This window comes from Cottoperca gobio, chromosome 23, assembly GCF_900634415.1.
Source record: "Cottoperca gobio chromosome 23, fCotGob3.1, whole genome shotgun sequence".
In the NCBI taxonomy this organism is placed as follows: Eukaryota; Metazoa; Chordata; class Actinopteri; order Perciformes; family Bovichtidae; genus Cottoperca; species Cottoperca gobio.
The window spans coordinates 15,002,933-15,020,731 of NC_041377.1; the positions used below are offsets into that span (position 1 = coordinate 15,002,933).

The 17,799-nt window shown below is 43.0% G+C and overlaps 1 protein-coding gene across 1 annotated transcript in view; it reads left to right on the top strand.

Moving 5' to 3' along the window:
• The first annotated feature begins 848 nt into the window (after nucleotides 1–848).
• Nucleotides 849–17,799, top strand: part of LOC115028108 (chemokine-like protein TAFA-2) — a 75,262-nt gene continuing 58,311 nt past the window's right edge. The window contains exon 1 of the mRNA XM_029461527.1: nucleotides 849–1,295. The gene's annotated coding sequence lies outside the window, so the exon portion shown is untranslated. The remainder of the gene's footprint in view (nucleotides 1,296–17,799) is intronic.

Consider the following 17,799-nt stretch of genomic DNA (forward strand, 5'->3'; position numbering starts at 1 on the left):
ATCTTAGTGTGGAGTATACTTAAAAGTTAAGATACTTTCCTGAACATTAATCACCACATTTATCTTTTTTGTTTCCTGTTTCTCTGCAGAAGAGTCTGTGACAGACTGGTGAAAGACATACAATGTCCACATGGTGGCAGTACTGCACCATTAGTTTTTTAATGAGATAGGAGCAGTAGTGGATGCTGTCCACAGTTCAACAGTTCATCAAATATGCTTTTCATTTGAAGGGTCATTTACAGAATTGAATGTCATTATATTGTTGGAACTTTTGGGAGATTGAAAAATGATCAGAATTTTGTGAATTTCTTGCTTTTGGTGGAATTGATTCGCCTCATGTCAAATGATCGCTTGAGCTCAATTAATCAAATGTGATTTATTACTTATTAATTGCCATTTCAGTGTAGGCACTCACTAAATGTGCACCAGCAGTTCGACATTATTACATAATATTTCTGGAACACTTCTTAAATTAGTTAGATTGTGTCTTTGGTATGCTGACAAAAGCAGAATAATTCTGTTTTATGAATCATTATTCTACAAATGTCCAAAAGAGCTTTGAAGTATAATCATGTTGTTTGAGAATTATCCTAACAAAACTGTACTTTTAAAAAAAATATCTAATTACAATACGATTGATTATCACATTGAGGTTCATTTGGAACAGGACAAATGCAAACTTTTTTTTTACGTATCAGTTATGGTGACGTTTAATTAGCGAGTCACATGTAAATATTATACATGAAACACAGTATTGACAGTAATCAGAGTACTGTAACGCGTTACCGGCGGAGGTAGCGCCGGTGCGCTCCGGACTCTCCATAAAAGTTAGTGCGCACAGAGCTGAGCTGTCAGACTGGGAAGAGACGCGGCGGAGCAAAGACTGCAGACTCAAGTGATTGATCAGGATCGATCCCACTCTGAGAAACTAATATATTCATTTCAAGTGCGTGGTGTGATCCTCCGGGGGACTGTCACACACACCAAAAGGCGCAAATAAAGAGTGTTAACAGGCTACTTTCTGGACCATAACGGAATAAGGAGACAGGGGAGGTGCAGGAGAATCTCGGCGGTGCGGCGGATGAGATGCCCGCGCAGAATAATCGTGTCTGATTCTGACAAGGCAATTTTTGATTTCATCCGGAAAAAAAAAAGAGGCACCACTCCCGGTTGTTTTTTGTTGACAATCCAGGACGCAAATGCCACATTACATACACACCCGTGGATTGTAGCAGCAGCCCCACCGATGCTGTGAGAGGGCGTTAAGGTGCGGGAAGGGAGTGGGACAATTACAGGTAAGAGCCATGCACGCGACCCCGGCGGTCATTTTCTGCCCTCTTTCACAAGGTGTTAGGAGTTTCCCCGCCGGTGTGCGAGCACAGCCGGGCACAGAAAGAATATCAGCTACATCAATATCCAATCAGGACCGAAAGAATTAGCTCAAAACAATAATTAATTTAACTCTCAGTAACTCTCCATTCTCTTGGGTAAGGCATACATTTATATGTTTAATTTTTATCTGTAACTGATTTCGAAAAAATATTTCGAAAAACAGGAGAACTAATTCATTTCACTTTCTTCAACGGACAGACATCAGAGGCACTGCAACTGTTTTCTTGCAGTCATTTAGTGCAGTGATACTAAATTTCCCTCGGGATCAATAAAGTATCTATCTATCTATCTATCTATCTTATAAAATGCATTAAAAAAAAAGTTCAATTCAGTTTTTGGGTTTTAGTAAAGAGCAGTTTCTCAGCTTTACAATCAGTTCAGTTTACTTTATTTCACCAAATCAGGATTACTTCTTGTTCTCAGCGTTAGAGTTAGTTTTATAAGATTCTTCTAGTTTTTATTAAAAGCCAGAACTGTACTGTATGCATAAATACATGTTATGGTTGTTGTTATAGGTAGGGGTCAGGAGGTCAACTCATTTGAATAGCTTTGTATCAATTTGACCTCCTGCACTGAGACTAATGTCAGCTCACCTGAAGCAAATGGAGTCCTCTAGATGATGAAACACAGTGACACAGCGGCAGGGGGTAGGCTACACCTCCTACTCCACCTACAGCCACACGCCTAATGCTTTTCATTTGCTAAATACAACAGGAACAAAATGAATTGGACATGCTGTCAGTTTACAATACAGGGATGATACAGCGGATGGAAGAGGAAGAGACTGTAGAAGGAAAGAAACTCACTAAAAGGTATACAGTGGAGCAGTGAGGGCAAGATGGAATTATGATTCTGACATTTTAGGAAAAAATTAGGATTTATTATTTGAAAAAAATCGCAATGCTAGTTTTTTTTTAAAGTTAGACTTTATGCCGAAATGTAACGTTTATAATAATATTAATAATTTATTCTCAAAATGCGAAAAAAAATAAAGAAAATATTCTCTGATGAATTTTTGACTTATACCTGGCACTAATACTGAAAGTCCGACTTTATACTCAACACTTCGACTTTATTCTCAAATTATGTTTTTTAATGTTGTCTTATGTCTGGCCCTAATACTGTTCCATAGCAAATGCTTCCAGCTGAGCTTAAATGTTGCACAGACCTTTCCATTCTCTTCCACCATGGTGCAAATATTTCTTTTTGGGATTCTGGATGAATGTGTAATGTAGATGTTGTGTCTGCTGTCTGGTGATTGTTCACCTGCCCAGCAGATGGAAATGAGCTAATAAGACAAATACTGGCATAAATCATCACTTCTCCTTTTGAGATTAATGTTTTATTTGTACAAAAAAAGATCACATAGACAAATCAAAAACTGCAGCTCCACAGTTCTACCAATTAAGTTAAGTAATTGGAATATTTCTGCCTTAAAAACCATTTTTGAATGCTGTACTTTTACAAATTGCTCAGAAATAATACGTGTTATATTATTGGATTATAATTATTGATGCATTAATGTGTTCATCACTGTTGCAGCTGATACAGGAGCTTTTTGTTTTTACTCTATATACGCCGAGTAGCTTGTGAATTTCACCAAGGGATCAATAACATTTATTTTAACCTATAATAAAACATGATAAATTATTTGTTGATTATATTTTGTACTATAAATCTGAATCTTCAAAGTAACTACAGTTATTAAATAAATGTAATGGAGTAAAAAGAACAATCATTGCCTCTTAATTGTGGAGTAAAAGTATAAAATAGAAGGAAATGGAAATACAAAATTGTACTGTACTGTACTTGAGTAAATATACTTTCCCTTGAATAAATGATGTGGATACTTCTTCCTGTCTCTCAGCACAGAGCAGAGAGATGCAGCAAATCACATATGACGTCATCTGGCAACCTCAAGCAACTTTTAGGAGCCAACAGCTACTTCCTAAGAGCTGGCAGCTGGCCGTCCCCAGTTATCTGGAAGCATTAGCAGCAGCTCCTCCACCATGAATGATCAGCTTTAAAGCTCTCAGGTTAGACCAGCCCCCTTTCCAGCTGGGCAAAGAGGTGCTGACTGTCTGGCCAGCAGCGGCGGATCAGCCAATGTCACCTTTTTTTCCGGAGGGTCACGTGACCTCGTCCTCTCGCTGCCTCGCCATTGATCCAAAGCGATGACACCGAGGCTTCATGGCCCGCTGCTCCTCGCCAACCAGGCCGACTCAGCACTGCCTCTGAGCAGCTGTGACATGCAACACACCAGCAGTGAATTAGTCTGTCTTTGTGGGCACTTGTTTATGAAACTTCTTTAAAAATAATGTTCATAACCTCAATTTAGAAATAGGTGCTTTGAAACGTCTCGGAACAGTAGAGAAAAGCACTGTAACAGAAATGAAGGGGACACCAGTTAGATATCATTACTAAAAACACACATACCGGAAAGGTATGTTTAAATAATAAGGATTAGCCCCCCGTCAAGGTTAAGTGGGTATAGCTAAAGGATGGATGGATGAAAATCGAGTTATTACAACTTGCACAAAAAGGTTACTTTTAGTTCAAAAGTAACATGTTACATAGCATACCACTTTTAAGGACATTTCGCATCTCATGTCTTTTAAACACGTGGATAACTTTGCGAATTTTAACAAAACTACTTGGTTAGGGTTAGGAAAAGAAAATCATGGTTTGGTTAAAACAAGTAGGCCTACGTTTGTTACGTAACTTACGTTTGTTACGTAACTTACGTTACGTACGTAAGTTAATCATTCAACGTAAATAAGTCAATGTTGAACTTTGGCTTCACACATACATGAGCAGCGGTCTCCTGGGTGAAAGTCATGTGTTTTGTTTGACCCATCCATCTTTCCCTGACTTCCGGATGCATAAACAAAGTAAAAAAATGCATAGTGATAATCGCGTTTGGCAATACCCGGCTGGGTTGTCAGTTCTACTTTGTTCAATCTGTCCAAAGTTACTTAACTCATCATCTTGTATCAACCTGCCTTCAACAGCATATAATCACTAGTTTCAAGAAAATGCTTTTAACTGGCGGAATCAGAGAAACGGTGTATGTACTGTGAGACACAGCACATGTACTGTGAGACACAGCACATGTGCTGCCCAGGGATTTATCCACCGCCGCTCCACATGAAAGCCTTGAGAGGATGTCAGGTGCTCAGCTGTAGCGCCTTGATAGGTGCTTCTCTTCTCCTGCAACTATTGGAATTTGTTTAAAATATTGGCGTCTAATTGGCACCCACTGTGCGGGTGTTTGATGTAAATAGGAAGCGAGGGCTTTTTCTTTCACGTTCTATTTGATCTGCGGCTCCTTCTGTTTCATTTGGAGTAAAACAAATCCACCAGCCGTTGAGTAAACAGGAGCTCTGCAGAAAAAGTTACAATAACAGCAAAAGGTTCTGATACATTTTTCACTTTGACCTCTTCTCCTGACTCTCCCTCTTCTTCTTCTGATTAGATTTTTGTCTCACTCGCCTGCTGACAGTTTTTTCAGCAGGGCTTTATTTTGACCGGTTCGCTCACTTTCTCTTGCTTTAATACCCTCCAACCACACTGCTGTAAACCCTGGGTACACTGACCTGGTGGTTGTTTGTTCTACCCCCCCTCACCTGCTTGGAGAGAGTTCAAGATCCATTTTTAGCCGCCAGCATTGATAAAATAGCAGCAGTATTTGAAAAAGAAAAGTACTTCATAATGGGATTTTCTCTCTTTTCAAAAATAGTTGCAAATGCAAAACTGATAGAGCAAAAAATATTAAAGGAAAATAACACAATTTTTTTCTCACTTTACTCTATCATAGGTTTATTCATAACTATGTATTTTAGAAACATTTTTGCTTTTATTTTTGATAAAAGACAGTGAAGAGATGACAGTAAAGGAGGAAACAGAGGGGATCGACCGGACTTGAAATATTTTGTCAGATAGAAACATATTGTGAATTTTGGAAATTAATGTATCTATCCTTTCTCAATGTATTTTGACTTTTGGACATTACAACGCTGTGGAGTCACACTAATCAGAAACCATCCTACACAGCCACCTCTGAAAGTAATTCTACAAATAGTATATTACTAATAATATTAGCGTAGTAGACTAATACCGGTTTGAAACAAAATGAATCACATGCAAAAAAACTAAACAAAGAAATTGCACAGCATTCAAATATTGCTTCAGAATTTGAATGTTGTTATACATGAAGCTTCGAAGTTACAAACTATTTGATACAGCCCAAATTTAACATGGAATCTATGACAATGAAATCAAATTTACACGACCATTCCCCACCCACAGCTTCACTCTCCCCCTCACAACACAAAGGGCACACTGCATCCTACATTGGCATTGAAAGATTGCACTGCACACACATTGCATGGTGCAGAATTGTCCAATATGTACTTAATTTGAAGACTTTGAATGTGTTTTAAAGTTGTGGCTATTGGTGTCCACATTCTCCCAGATCTCCACAATGAAATTGGTTAATAAAAGTTATAGGAATGTGATCAGCAGGAGGTTAATGTAGAGTACAGGGCCAGAAATGAAGCCTTTTTAAAAAGAAATGGATTTCTTCTTTCTGCACTCATGTTTCGACGGTCTGCATTTTCTTTTTCGTGTAGTGCCGTCCCAGAATCCTCCTCTGGGACACAACTCTCTGTAGTTAGTGATCACACTGTACTCCACCCTCATCCAACAGTGCTACTGTAGTTAGCTGTGATCCCATGAAGGAGAAGGAAAGGATGAGACAGCAGAAGAGTGAGAGAAACTGGAAAAGACAGTGAGAGAGAGAATCTCTGGTCTGTGTCCATGTTTTTTTTGGGTTTTCTTTTCCCGCGTTGACGTTTTATCTCTTCTGCAGTGTCTTAGTGTTCCTCTGTGTGTGGCCCAATTGCTCACAAACATGCGCCCGTCACGCAGGATAAGTCCGGCCTCCGAAAGCCCCCCAAACAACACCGACGCACATTTTGGACAGCGGAAACATCTTTCTTCCCCTCTCTCTCCTCTCCCACCCATCCTCTTCCCTCCCTGTTTCATTTCAATGGCTGCCGATTTATGCAGCGCTTATGGGCCTACAGTTCTTTCATGATGTGAGCCAAACCCATCTGGGACTCAATATCCTGTTTACCAGCTCTCAGCACACTGAAAACCACAACAATACTGAGCCGGGGCAGAAGTTCAGAACTCATTACAGTTTGTTCAGGTCACGGCCAAGGTCGAAGTCTTCCTCTTTCTCCGTTACTCTGCCACGTCGTCTTCAGAGAACAGACTCTGTTAGTGCTGCTTTTTTTCTCCTTTTCCAAACTTCACATGATGTCATGTCATGCATTGTCAGCAAATCTCCCAGATACCACATCTGAAGCCGCTATGGTTGGTCCAATAGATAATTGACTGAGCTCAAGATATTAGCTGATTAAAATAAAAAAATCAACTAATTTGAAATGTTGTTAGACAAATAAAACTATTTGATGTGGTAGATTTCTTTTAAAAAGTAGTTTACTGTCCCCCAACTTAATTTACTACATAATTTCCTGTATTTCAGTGAATGATACTTTACTATCACGTTTTGTTTCTTTTTCCCAAACTGTTTCTAACTTGCCATTAAGCTCATGATCACCAATGATGCTAACGTTAAGATGGTTAAGTTCATTCTGTCTTGTACTAAATACCCTTTTTTGTTTCCCTTTCCCTGTCTGTGACACACATTTCCCAAAACAGCTGGACACTGTCATTTTTAACAAGCGGTACTCACACAGGAGCAAAACGTCAATTTGCTGCGGACTATTTTGGTACCCTATTCCATCGAGTATTTCTTGCAGCAGGCAACACACGTTCTCATTTCCAACTTGTCACACATGGACGCTTGGTCAAGACCCCTCGGCGTCAATTTTGAAACACTGGAAAATAATGCGAAAGGAGTACCCAATGTGCAGGATAGTCAGATAGACTTCTACACGTGGTTAGCGTTACGTACGTGTCGTAAGTATGTTATGTACCTGATGCATACCTGTCAACCTTCCCGTTTTTACCGTATTTTTACTTCTATCCCGTTTTTCGCCCATTTAAATATTTTCCTGTAATTACCCGTATTTTTAACCTTAAAAAAATAGGCCTAATTAAAAAGTGTAAAGTGGCCTCCGGTAGAGCAGGTGGCAGTATTATGTTTAACATGAGCTGAAAAACGTTATCCACCAGTAAACACACAGAAGAAGAAAACAGGAACAATAACACAGAAGAAGACGAAAACATACATATGAGTCACAGTGAACGAGCGATAGATGGAGATGCAGTTGTACCTGCCAAACAAGTTAAAACTTTATGTAAGTACCTGGCCAAATTAGAGGAGACCTTTCCCTTATTTATTAAAAGCAGAGTCGGGCAAACTCGTGTTTTTTGTAAAGTGTGCCATTCAGATGTTAGCATCGCACACAGCGGAATAAGTGATGTTCGCGAGCAAGAAAAATCGTCCAAGCACAAGCACGCCAAGAGGCACAAAAACATACACTGTCAATGACTTCATGTGTAACAAGAACTGTTTCGGAGGCAAACCAACTGACCAAAGCTGAGGGAAAGGTGTCAATGCTTTGCGCTAAAAATAATGTAGCCTTCAGCTTCTGCAATGATTTCAGTCGCAGTGTAGCGGACATGTTTCTCGACTCTGCCATCGCATGGAAGTCCTCGTCGGGGGAAACAAAAGCCACATCAATCTGTCACGGTAGCGAAAAGGTGAGGACTCAAATGCAAGACGGCAGGCGAGGAGATTAACAAAAAGAGGGCTTTATTCCAAAAAACAGTAAAACAGTAAACTGAAAAGACAAACCAGGATGACACGGGGAGCATGAGGGAGCATGAGGGAGCACGAGGAAGCACAAGGAGACATCTGCAAGGGTGACGATCTGACAAGGAACACTGGGAAAGACAGGTATATATACACACAGACACTAAACGAGGGGAACGAGACACAGCTGGGGAGAGAAGCTAAAACACAAGGGCAAGGTGAATGGACACAGGAGGAACAAATCAACAATCACAGGAGGAAAACACACAGACAGGAAGTACAACTAGACATGACATAAGGGGCAGTGAACACTTCAAAATAAAACAGGATATACAAAAATCAAGACTGACATCAATCATCAAATAAATTGATGATAATAAGTCATCAAATAAAATACATAAATCTTATAAACATGTCTGTACAAGTAATACATACTTTAAATAAACATGTATTTCCTGAATGTATATACCCGTCCCTTATGTGTTTACGTTTACATTAGTGGCTGAGAGCTGTTAAAATATGAGCGGAGTCTTGCAAATTATTTTCCCTTATTTTGAAATTCCAATGTTGACAGGTATGACCTGATGTAAGTTAAGTACTGGGTTATGTTTAGGAAAAGATCATGGGTTAAAATGAGTATGTTTTTTTACGTAATGTTGGTTACGTATCCAAGGTTAAGTAGTGACTTATTTTCATTTATGTAAGTAATGTACAAGACGTAAGATAGGTACATTACATAACTCACGTACGTAAATGAAAATAAGTACATTACACACACAAGAAGTTGGTTACAACAGTGGTCTCCAGGGTGAAAGTCTCAGTTTTGGTTTGGCCCATCCTTCCACCACGATTTCCTCTCACTGCCGACTTTGCGCTCTTTTCACAACATCATCTGACTTTCTCCTTTACTCCCGTCATAATTGCTACAGCCACACGCCATGTACCTCCAGAACAACAATGGAGCTCTACGTTGGTCTGTGACAAATTAGCTATCACTAATGATACTTGTTTGATAATGTGTTTTTTTTTGACAAGAAAAATATAGAATATTGAGACTTATCCATTAGCAAGAAGACAGTGGCTGCATCCGAAATGACTCCCTCATTCACCTCTCTAGGAACCATCACCTTATTGTGGTGGAGAGGTTTGTGTGTCCCTATGAACCTGAGAGCTGTGTTGTCTGGAGCCTAGTGCTCCTGGTGGGGTCTCCCAAGGCAAATTGGTCTCAGACGAGGGGCCAGACTAAGAATGGTTCAAAACGACTTCATGAAAAAAAGAAAAAGGAAAGGAGAGACCCTGCCCGGAGGAAGCCCGGGGCCTCCGTCTGGAGCCAGGGCCAGAGGAAGGGCCCGACAGCGTTTGCCACGGAGCCCGGTCGGGCACAGCCCGAAGAAGCTTCGTGGTGCCTCTCATCCATCCATCCTGTGGGCCCACCACTCATGGGAAGAACCGCTGGGGTCGGGTGCGCTGTCACACGGGTGGCAGTGATTGGCAGGGACCTAGACGGACCAGACCCGGGCAGCAGAGGCTGGCTCTGGGGACGTGGAACGTCACCTCTCTGTGGGGGAAGGAGCTGGAACTAGTGCGGGAGGTGGAGCGCTACCAGTTGGATCTGGTGGGGCTTACATCTACGCACAGTCTTGGCTCTGGAACCGTACTCCTGGATAGGGGTTGGACTCTATTCTTCTCCGGAGTTGCCCAAGGTGTGAGGCGTCGGGCAGGGGTGGGGATACTCACAAGTCCCCGGCTGAGCGCCGCTACGTTGGAGTTTACCCTGGTGGACGAGAGGGTCGCCTCCCTACGCCTTCGGGCTATGGGGGGAAAACTCTGACTGTTATTTGTGCCTATGCCCCAAACCGCAGTTCGGAGTATTCGGCCTTCTTGGAGACCCTGAATGGAGCCCTGCAGGGGGCTCCAGTAGGGGACTCCGTAGTCTTACTGGGAGACTTCAACGCACACGTGGGAAATGATGGAGACACCTGGAGAGGCGTGATTGGGAGGAACAGCCTCCCTGATCTAAACCCGAACGGTCGTTTGTTGTTGGACTTCTGTGCTAGTCATGGAATGGCCATAACAAACACCATGTTCGAACATAAGGATGCTCATAAGTGTACGTGGTACCAGAGTACCCTAGGCCAAAGGTCAATGATCGATTTTGTAATCGTATCATCTGATCTGAGGCCACATGTTTTGGACACTCGGGTGAAGAGAGGAGCGGAGCTGTCAACTGATCACCATCTGGTGGTGAGTTGGATCAAGGGGTGGGGGAAGACTCTGGACAGACCTGGTAAACCGAAACGGGTAGGGTGGGTGAACTGGGAACGTCTGGAGGAAGCCCCTGTCCTGGGGATCTTCAACTCACACCTCCGGTGGAGCTTTTCAGACATCCCTGTGGAGGTTGGGTCATTGAACCTGAGTGGGCGATGTTCAAAACCTCTATTGCTGAAGCTGCGGTAATGAGCTGTGGTCTCAAGGTCTCAGGTGCCTCAAGGGGCGGTAACCCTCGAACACCGTGGTGGACCTCGGTGGTCAGGGAAGCCATCCGACTGAAGAAGGAGTCCATCCGGGTTATGTTATCCGGGAGAACTCCGGAAAACATTGCAGGGTACCGAAGGACTAGAAGGGGGCAGCCTCTGCCGTGTCAGAGGCAAAGCAGCGGGTGTGGGAGAAGTTCTGAGAAGCTATGGAGAAGGACTTTCGGTCGGCACCAAGGTGCTTCTGGAAAACCATCCGGCACCTCAGGAGGGGGAAGCGAGGAACCATCCAAGCCGTGTACAACAAGGGTGGGACCCTGCTGACTTTGACTGAGAAGGTTATCGGGCAGTGGAAGGAGCACTTTGAGGAACTCCTGAATCCGACTAACACACCCTCTATGGTAGAGGCAGAGCTGGAAGCTGATGGGGGATCATCGTCAATTTCCCTGATGGAAGTCACTGAGGTAGTCAAACAACTCCACAGTGGCAAAGCCGTAGGGGTTGATGAGATCCGTCCAGAAATGCTGAAGGCTTTGGGTGTTGAGGGGCTGTCTTGGTTGACACGCCTCGTCAACATTGCGTGGATGTCTGGTACAGTGCCTAGGGGGTGGCAGACCGGGTGGTGGTTCCCCTATTTAAAAAGGGGGACCAGAGAGTGTGTGCCAACTATAGGGGTATCACACTTCTCAGCCTCCCTGGTAAAGTCTACTCCAAGGTACTGGGAAGTAGTGGAACCTCTGATTGAAGAGGAACAATGCGGATTCCGTCCTGGTCGTGGACTCTTCACTCTTGCAAGGATCCTGGAGGGGGCCTGGGAGTACGCCCATCCGGTCTACATGTGTTTTGTGGATCTGTAGAAGGCGTATGACCGGGTCCCCCGGGTGATACTGTGGGAGGTGCTGCGGGAGTATGGGGTGAGGGGGTCACTTCTGAGGGCCATCCAATCCCTGTACGCCCAAAGCGAGAGTTGTGTCCGGATACTCGGCAGTAAGTCGAACTCGTTCCCAGTCAATGTTGGCCTCCGCCAGGGCTGCGCTTTATCACCAATCCTATTCGTGATTTTCATGGACAGGATATCGAGGCGTAGTCGTGGAGGAGAGGGGTTGCAGTTCGGTGGCCTGAGGATCTCATCGCTGCTCTTTGCAGATGATGTGGTCCTTATGACATCATCGGTCTGTGACCTTCAACAGTCACTGGATCGGTTCGCAACCGAGTGTGAAGCGGTCTGAGGCCATGGCTCTCAGCAGGAAACCGGTGGATTGCCTACTCCGGGTAGGGAATGAGCCCTTACCCCAAGTGAAGGAGTTCAAGTACCTTGGGGTCTTGTTCGTGAGTGAGGGGACGATGGAGCGAGAGATTGGCCGGAGAATCGGAGCAGTGGGGGCGGTACTGCAGTCGGTTTACCGCACCGTTGTGATGAAAAGAGAACTGAGCCAGAAGGCAAAGCTCTCAAACTACCGGTCGATCTTCGTTCCTACCCTCACCTATGGTCATGAAGGCTGGGTCATGACCGAAAGAACAAGATCACGGGTACAAGCAGCCGAAATGGGTTTTCTCAAACGGGTGGCTGGCGTCTCCCTTAGAGATAGGGTGAGAAGCTCAGCCATCCGCGAGAGACTGGGAGTAGAGCCGCTGCTCCTTTACGTTGAAAGGAGCCAGTTGAGGTGGTTTGGGCATCTAGTAAGAATGCCACCTGGGTGCCTCCCTAGGGAGGTATTCCAGGCACGTCCAGCTGGGAGGAGACCCCGGGGAACACCCAGGACTCGGTGGAGAGATTATATCTCCTCACTGGCCTGGGAACTCCTCAGGATCCTCCAAAAGTGCAGGTTCAACATCACACTAGTGTAAAAGCTGAAGGGTGCAGCTACCAGTTATTAGTAGAAGTCATAAGTTTCATTCAGCTAAAAGTTCTTTCTGTGTATTTCTCAGTGTGTTGAGATCATATGCATCCATCTGCATGTTAGAAATCAGACGTGGAAACATTAAATCCACATACAATACAAAGAGCATTTTAAACACAGGTAAAGGTACCCTTTCCATGTAGCTATCCATATTTATTCATGCCGATGGTTAAATATTAATTCATGGTGTATGTTGGTTTTGTGGAAAACATACAGAGTGCCCTGTGTGTGCTTTTTCCCTCTGGCAGAGTTTCAGCCTCATCCCCACTGAGCTGTACGCCTCATTTGGCTCACTCTGCGCCCCCAGGCTATTTAACCCGGGGGCTGTAACCTAAAGACCTGATACTGGCAGCCTGTGGCTTTCAATCTGACCGCTCTCCCCCACTTATCTGGCAAATAAGCTGTTTTAATTGCTTACACACAGAGCCCTATCAGGCCATGTAGTGAGCATGGAGATAAGGGTTACACAGACTCAGGCATTAGTAACAGGATGAGAGGACCGCAGAAAAACAGAGCTGCAGGGTCCCAAGAGGAGAAAGAGTCAGGAAATAGCTGTTGCCATCCTATTAATTTCAAACTCGCAGAGCCGTTCCTCCAGCTTACTGTGTAGGGCTCAGCGCGGCTGTTGTTTCCCCGAAATCAAAGCAAATTTGAATGATCTCCTCAAGATGATAGCGTGCAATGTACTGACGTTATCGAAGGGGCATAGTGGGAGTATCGGATGTGTACAAATCACACAGGTTATTGTGCAAAAAAAACTACCGTGATAATTTCAGCTTTTCTTTTGTGTGCGGATAAAAAAAATAAGTGGAGCGTTTGCTGTTAATTCAGAATCTTTCTTATTCCAGCTGCCGGGAATTTGTCGTGCGTTCATTACAAACAATGACAGCTTAAAGATGATTACAGTACATCACGGATGGCAATGCCTCAAATTAGACAACACAGGTCATTTAAAAAGGAATGTGTATGGATTAAATCATTCAGTCATTTCCCAGACTCTGGCGACCTTCATTTCCAAAGAGATTTGGATTGTTGAAGTTTCACTGTGTATTGTTTTGACCCATGTGGCCCGCATGAAGAGCTAGTCAATACAGTGGCTGGGTAAATGTCAGCTACACTAGGCTTCTAATGAGACCAGAGAATAAGGAGACACCATCATAGGCTCTGTGCTGAGAGGCTCATTTACATTCTACCAGGCGACAGCTGGATATATGAGGGGAGAGAGATGGAAACAGAGAGGGAGGGAGGGAGAGCTGGAGAAACCAAGAGGCAGCAGGAGAAAACTTCTTAGTATTCGGTTCGCAAACATTTCTCAGAAGAAGACATTATGTCATTGGTTGAGTTAAAGGAGGTCTATAATGCTCATTTTCAGGTTCATACTTGTATTCTGGGTTTCTAGTAAAACATGTGCTTTAATGTTAAAAAAACACAGTATTTTTCTCATACCGTATTCACTCCCGTTTCTAGCTCCTGTCTCTTTAAGCTCCCCTCTCAAAAAGCCCAGTCTGCTCTGATTGGTCAGCGTTTCCGGGTTTTCCGCATCTGTGTTTCGGCGTCTCTACAACTTCATTGCAGCTATTGATAGTGTGTGGTGACACTTATATATATTGTTGTCCTGACATAACCTTTATTTTCACCTGGCAAAACTCCCCCCCCCACCTCTTTCACATATGTAAAAAAACCAATAAGGAACTTAAAAAGATTTATCCTAGCAAAAACGTTTTCCACCTGTTCTTAAGCCGTAAATGCAGGAGAGAAAACTATTTAGATCACTTCCGTACTTCCGTGCTATCATTTTAGGGAAGAGGCTGATTTACCTTGTGAATTGTCCTTACACATTTCCATAACCACCAAATGATTGCAGAATAAATAGTTTGACATTTTGGGAAATACTTGCATTCGCTGTTAGAGCTTCATCTAACACCGGAAAATGTCAACAGAAGGGTTTTTTTCTGTGATAGTCTCCCTACTCTTTAATGAAATAAAGATGGGTACACCAGAGAAGAGACATATTGTATCAGTCCATGTTCAAAACATGCTTCAGGTATTAATCCACCCAACCCTCGACTGGGCCTCAAGAAAGGGCCTGATATACGTGAGCAGAAATTATATGAAGCCCGCTGCCAAATACAGCAGACCTTTCGAGTTCAGACCAGCCATGTTAGCTCACAGCTACAGGTAATCTAGTTTGCTAGCTTGGTGACTTTTCAACAATATGAATGCCATGACTATCTATGAATAATAATAAATACTCTCTTTAACTTTCTAATTTTGTTTTCAAACTTCTGTTTTATGCTGCATGAAAAAAATAGTTCAATCTTCTTCTGCTTTTGAGAAATTTGTATACAAATAACAACCAGTCTACCGATCCTGTAGTGTTAAATCAAATTTCATTTAAAGTGTGATCCTGTGGTCTCACATCTACTGCCATTCTCGCAATCTGACAATATAAAAACTGAATTTCTGATGGAGACTAAGGAGCAGTGGAGGCGGTGATGAATATACTCTACATCATGTCCTTGCCTTTGCAACTCCCCATCCACTCTGGCTCAATGTCAGGCTACTATGCAATTGTGGGTGAGAGAAAAAAGTAGAAATGCAGTCACATATTGGATTGCAGGTACAGTAACATATCAGAAATGAGTAACAGCAAGCCTCCAGACTGCAGAACCTGCTGAGCTCCAGTCTCACGGCACTGGGGTCTGTTGATTTGTTGACATACATGCCAGATGCTCCAGGTGCCACTTGGGATGGTTGCCAATCTGTTTTAGTTGCTGGGAAGATTCAACTTTGGACACCTTTGGACAGAACCGGGCTAGCCGTTAATCCCCGTTTCCAGTCTTTGGGCTAAGCTAAGTAGCAGAGTTAACCAAATTTTTTCCATCATTGACTGAATTTATAAAACAATGCTGTGCGTCATTTTTTGACAGATTAGAACACTGAGGGCGATCGATTGTAACTTTAGGTAATTCACAGCGAGTTGAAGAGCTACAGACTGAAAGGCCTTGCAGAAGGAGTGCATGCTGCAGGATTAAAAACATAAATAAAACCTCTGATAACTTTCCTGGGAGAAATATTCCCAGACTTCAAAAACTTCGGCTAAAGTAGCGCTAGTAATTCCAGTAGTTACGTACTCTTTTTAGTGTCAGGTATGTACCGGGTCAGCCTTTTCCCCCCGGACCTTTCCCACTTGCCCACTCTCACGCTACCTGCGGTGGCGCATTCATGTGCACCTCGGATGGTCCCATTTCCAGAGTTTGGAAATTGTTCATCAGACTTTTCGTTGTTCATGAGCTTCAAGTTGTAATATGGAAAAATCATCAACGCTACAAAGAAGATGTGTTGTAGTTTTAAGCCCAGAGGGTTTGAACAACACTTTGACACTTTTCCAGTATTTGCGTGACTAACTAAGAGCAAAGGAAGCCATGAGCCATGAAATATGAACTAATTCTGATTACTCCGACAACAAATGAACGCAGCACAAATGTCTTATAGCTTGTTGGTCAGTGACATTTCTGTGACATCGTGTTGAGTTTTTAAGGAAAGAAATTAAGGGTAACATTAGATTTTTGACGATCCTGTCCATCAAAATGACGAGAAATTCTAACGTTACCCTTGCCTGGCAGTACCTTTATATTTACAGATATGAGAATGTTGTCAATGTTGTTATCTTGCAACTTTACCATTTTGATTCAGTCTCATCACTCATCAATCATGTTTCAGGCACAGAAGGCAGCTGTTAGTGAACATAGTTAGCGACTAGCTAGCAAAAAAAGTGGAGTACTTAGTAGCTAATGAGCCAGATATCTGTTTTAGGAGTCAGTGGAGACCAAAACAGTTAATTTCACATTTGTTTCCAATGATATGCAAAGTTTCCATCATGTAACCATATGTTCATGTTGCAACATGCAGCACCTTTAATCCAGACGTATACAGTAGGCATTATGAATGTACTATCATAACAGCTTTTTACTACTAACGTTTATTATATACAGGACTGTCTCAGAAAATTAGAATATTGTGATAAAGTTCTTTATTTTCTGTAATGCAATTAAAAAAACAAAAATGTCATGCATTCTGGATTCATTACAAATCAACTGAAATATTGCAAGCCTTTTATTATTTTAATATTGCTGATTATGGCTTACAGCTTAAGAAAACTCAAAAATCCTATCTCAAAAAATTAGAATAGTTCCTCAGACCAAGTAAAAAAAAAGATTTATAACAGCAAAACAAAATCAAACATTTGAAAATGTCCATTAATGCACTCAGTACTTGGTTGGGAATCCTTTTGCACGGATTACTGCATCAATGCAGCGTGGCATGGAGGCAATCAGCCTGTGGCATTGCTGAGGTGTTATGGATGCCCAGGATGCTTCAATAGCGGCCTTTAGCTCATTAGCATTGTTGGGTCTGGTGTCTTTCAGCTTCTTCTTCACAATACCCCACATATTCTCTATGGGGTTCAGGTCAGGGGAATTGGCAGGCCAATCGAGGACAGTAATGCCATGGTCAGTACACCAGTTACTGGTGGTTTTGGCACTGTGGGCAGGTGCCAGATCATGCTGGAAAATCAATTCCTCATCTCCATAGAGCTTTTCAGCAGACGGAAGCATGTAGTGCTCTAAAATCTCTTGGTACACAGCTGCATTTACTCTGGGCTTGATGAAACACAGTGGACCAACACCAGCAGCTGACATGGCTCCCCAAACCATCGCTGACTGTGGGAACTTCACACTGGATTTCAAGCAACTTGGATTTTGCTCCTCTCCAAGCCTTTCTCCAGACTCTGGCGCCTTGACTTCCAAATGAAATACAAAACTTGCTTTCGTCTGAAAAGAGGACTTTGGACCACTCTGCAACTTTCCAGTGCTTCTTTTCCATAGCCCAAGTCAGACGCTTCTTCCGTTGTCTTGAGTTCAGAAGTGGCTTGACCATGGGAATACGGCTATTGTAGCCCATTTCCCGGACACGTCTGTGAACAGTGGCTTTTGATACCTGGACTCCAGCTTCAGTCCACTGTCTTTGAAGCTCCCCCAAATTCTGGAAGCGACACTTCTTCACAATGCTGTTAAGGCTGCGGTCATCTCTCTTGGTTGTGCAGCGTTTCCTGCCACATTTCCCCCTTCCAACAGACTTTTTGTGGATGTGCTTTGAAACTGCACTCTGTGCACAGCTTGCTCTTTGAGAAATTTATTTTTGTGTCTTACCCTCCTGATGGAGGGTGTCAATGATGGTCCTCTGG